At 36.4% G+C, this 4,740-nt stretch overlaps 1 pseudogene; it reads right to left on the bottom strand.

Moving 5' to 3' along the window:
- Positions 1-315: 315 nt before the first annotated feature.
- Positions 316-1,274, bottom strand: LOC116091491 (annotated as a pseudogene).
- Positions 1,275-4,740: the final 3,466 nt, after the last annotated feature.

Here is a 4,740-nt window from a genome sequence, read left to right as displayed (position 1 = left end):
ACAAACAAAAAACCTCAGTATTAGAATTGCTATAACATCCAACAAGTTTTATTCTGGGTAGATACTGCAAAGAAAAGCTGTTATCTCAATGTGATAACTCAACTTCCATGTTCATTGCATGATAATTTACAATAGTCAAGATATAAAAAGTCTAAACATGTCAATGGGTGAATAGTTTAAGAAATTATATGTGTACACAGCAATACCTTATTCTGCCTTTAACAATCTTACTACCCATAACATTGGATGATTCTAGAGACCATCAAATTAGCTAAAATTAGCCAGGCAGAAAAATAATTCAAGTGGCTCTCCTCTTCAAGAGTCAAGAGTCACCTTTACAATACCTGAGATTCCATTTTTTCCCAAGAGACAAGGGACACTGAGGAAGACATCATCAATTCCATAGAGATCCTTAATCATGGTAGAAATCGGATGCACCTGCCTAAGGTTCTTCATTATACTTTCTGTCACAGAGAGGCAAGTGGTCAAGGATGTACAACCTTTCAGTTTGATCATACCATAGGCACTATCAACTACCTGCTTATGAACCTCTTTCCACTACTCCTTGTCTGTTTCAGTGCTCGGTTTTGGGTTAAGATTCTTCAGAGAGTTGCTGACAACATTAATGCCACTCCACATGATCACACTGGAGTCTCCATGCTCCCTTAGGACCCATCCATGACAGCTTAGTGGTTGAATCCCAAACCTTTCTCCCACCAGGTAATGTAACCAAGCTGAATCCAGAATGTAACCTCTTCCATTAACTCAGGGTTTTTTTTGTTGTTGTTGTTGTTTTTTTGTTTTTTGTTTTGTTTTTTTGGAAAGCCACATTATTCTAGCCATGTAGGTCAAGATATCCACTGGGTTTGAAACAATCAGTAGCTTGTAGTTTCAACTGTATTTCATAACACTGGGAATTTTGAACGTGATGATGATACCATTTTGCTGACCAAATTGAGTCAGCTCTCTCTCTCTTACTGACAACCAGCATGGTGTTTGCAGTCATACTATATAGTCTATAGTCTTTGATAGTGATAATTTTCGGTGTTCTAGTGAAAAGGCTGACATGCTGGGGATCCATCATTTCACTCTTCAGTTTGTCTTCCATCATATCAACAATGACAATGTCATTTGTCATACCCTTCATTAAGATGTCAATGGCATAAGCCATGCCAACAGCACTGACCTCAGCAACTGTAAATCTAATTCGGGGGGGGGGGGAGCTATTCCTCCTTAAGAAGATTCACAATGAACTGCTCCATGACAGATGCCATCTGGGCTTTGAAATTTTGGGGACTGCTAGTATACAATGGGCAGAGTCTGGCACACAGTGACATGGCTCCAGCATCTTGTGTAGCTATTTTAATACCTATCAAAATAGACTTCAAACCAAAACTAATCAAAAGAGATGGGGAAAAACATGACAGCAAAGGAGAAATGTACCAAGATGATATTGCAATTTTTAACATCTATGTCCCAAACACAATTACACCCAAGTTTATAAAGGAAATACTACTACATTTTAAATCACATATTGAACGTCACACACTGATAGTGGAAATCATCAATACCCCATAAACACCAATGGGCAAGTCATCCAGATGAGAATTAAAGAGAAATACTGGATCTAACATACAATGTAAACAAAGTGGACCTAACAGATACTTACAGAACATTTCACCCAAACACACACAAATATATACCTTCTTTTCTATATATCATGGAACTTTCTACAACATAGAGCATATACATCATGCAAAACGAGTTTCAACAGGTAAAAGAAAATTAAAATAAATCCCTACATCCTATCAGATTATCATGGATTAATGATGACTATCAATAACAACAGAAATAGGAGAGCTTACAAACTCATGGAAACTGAACATTTTTCTACTGGGTGAAACATGGGTCAAGACAGAAATAAAGAACGAAATTAAAGACTATCTAGGATTCAATGAAAATGATTACACAGCATATTCAAACTTAAGGGACACAATGAGGGTGGTACTAATAGGAATGTGTGCCTACGTGAAAAAATACAAGTGAAGAAATCTTATACTAGCAACTTAACAGCATACCTAGGACAAGAAGCATTAAGCAAACACAAAAAGGAACAAATGACAAGAAATAATGAAAAAGGTAGCTAAAATAAAAAAGGAAACAAGGAAAACAATGCAAAGAATCAAGTAAACAAAGAGTTGATTGTTCGAGAAAATAAACAAGACAGATAAACCCTTATTCAAACAAACTAAAAGACCAAGAGCCAAATGAACAAAATCAGAAACCAAAAGGAAGATATAACAATAGACATGGAGGAAATCCAAAGAACTATAAAGATATATTTTAAAAATATGTTCTCCATAAAATTAGAAACTCTAAAAGATAGCCCAGAGTCAGAGTCTTTTTTCTTGCAGAATTCTACATTTCCACAGAAGAGGTAATGGCAATACTCCTCAAATTATTTCACAAAATAAAAACACAAGAAACACTGCTTAATTTATTTTATGAGGCCACACTTACTCTGATACTCAAATCACACAAGGCCTAACAAAGAATGAATATTACAGACCAATTTCACTTATGAACATAGCTGCAAAAAGAATCAATAAAAATTTAACACATACACAAGACTTTGTTGTGTAAACCTTGCTCCCCAATTTACAAGTATTTGGTTAAATAAAACTGACAACAGTCAATTTCTTTGAGGGTGTGGATAGAGAGAGCTTGAGGCCGAGTTACAAGCCTGGGAGTTGCAAGTAGGATCCACAAAGAGAAAGGAGGGGAGAGAGGGAGAAGGAGCATGGAGAAGGTCCATTAGTTGTGGTGGACCAGCAGCTCAAGCTAGAGTGAAATGTTTCTCGAGGACTCCTGCCTGCTGGAGCAGAAATAACCCAGAGAATTTCAAACAGCAAGTATTAGGGAGCAAGTATTAGGTAGTAGGCAGGCAAGTGCTAGAGATTTACATTAGGGGTAATCCCCGAGTAATTGTGCAGAGCCTAATAAATAAATACCACAGTTTGAGTCTCATTTATTTGAAGCTAGACAGGGATAAGTTAATTGAGTTATTCTACATACACCTACGTTAAGTCAATATTGCAGTTTCTCAGAATATTGGGAATATATCTACCCCAAGATACTGCTATGTTACTCCTTGGCCTATACTCAAAGGATGTTCCATCCTACCACAAGGACACTTGCTTAACTATATTCATAGCAGCTTTATTCATAATAACCCCAAACTGGAAACAACCTAGATGTCCCTCAAGAGAAGAATAGATGAAGAAAATGTGTTCCGTTTACACAATGGGGTATTACTCAGCTATTAAAACAGTTTTAAATAAATAATATAAAAATAGTACATTAGTTTTCGATTATACACCATGGTAAAGATTCATTTTTGAAATACCTTTCATTTAAGAGCAATTAGGGTTCAGAAATGTAAAGCTGAGGCTAAAGAGATGGCTTTAGGAGTAAGTACATCCTGTTCTTATAGAGGATCTAACTTCTGTTCTCAGCACCAACATCCAGGTGGCTTACAACTGCATGTAATTTCAGCTTTGGGGGATAAGATGTGTCTACCTGTGAAAAACCCTATTTCAGAAAACCAAACCAAAACAATAAAAGGACATTCTGTAGTTTTAACCAAAGGCCAAACAAATAAAAGATACTCCAACAAAAATTTTGTTTCAGGGACAAGGTTTAAATTCATCAAGGACTTCATCCTTTACTTATATATGCGTGTATATGAATGCAGTCTCAACAGTCTAACAGGTAGTCACACATATTACACCAATTTATTATTTCAATAGAAAAATCTTCTTACAGGTTGACATGTGTGCAGATACCTCTTTCACAAATTATTTTCAAATAAACTCTGAGGAGATATTCAGAGTCTCAGGAATCAGTTGATTCACTGACAGAATTATTGTGATCTGATATTCTTAAATTTATATATGTTTGTCCTCTGCTATTATATGATACGTCTTTACTTATTCCTTCTTTTTAATAAAAATTATTACATTTGTGTGTATGTGCATGCACATGTGTGCATGCACATGTGTGCATGCTATGTGTGTGTACGTGTGTGTGTGTGTGAGAGTGTGTGTGTGTGTGTGTGTGTGTGTGTGTGTGTGTGCATATGCTATGAGAAGAGATCAGAGGATAACTAACTTTGGGGAATCAGGTTTCTTATTTTATCTTATGAGTTCCAGTTTCTGAACATAGATCATCAGGCTTAGCAACAAGCATATTTACCCTCACAGTTTAATCTCACAATTCCTATTCATTTTTTCTTATCATTATAGAACACATGTTTATTTTTCAAAAATTTCAAAGACCACAAAATAAATGGCTATGATGGCTAATCTTGTATGTCAAGTTGACTATATCTAAAAGCAACTAAAACTCAAGAAGCTAACCATGCCTTTGACAGGGATTTTCTTGACTGAATCATTAAAGGTGGAAAGACACAACATTAAACTGGCCCACACCTTCTGATATCGGCCCACGTGAGTGGATATGGGAGGAAAAACGCTGTTACTATTTGCTGCCTGCCCTCACTCTCAACATCCATTTCATTTGTCCTGTTGCTGAGGCATTGAAGAAGCTACTTCTTTAGGATTCCAGAGTAGACTGAAAGATCAAGTAAGACATTCTGCCTTATGGACTAAACAACACTTGGATCTTTGGCCTTATTTGTGAGACAGCCATTTTTGGAGTACCCAGACCAGAGCTTGTAAG

Source organism: Mastomys coucha, chromosome X (genome assembly GCF_008632895.1).
Source record: "Mastomys coucha isolate ucsf_1 chromosome X, UCSF_Mcou_1, whole genome shotgun sequence".
Taxonomy (NCBI): Eukaryota; Metazoa; Chordata; class Mammalia; order Rodentia; family Muridae; genus Mastomys; species Mastomys coucha.
Note: the sequence above shows the minus strand (reverse complement) of the source record. Positions and strands in the feature narration are given on the sequence as shown.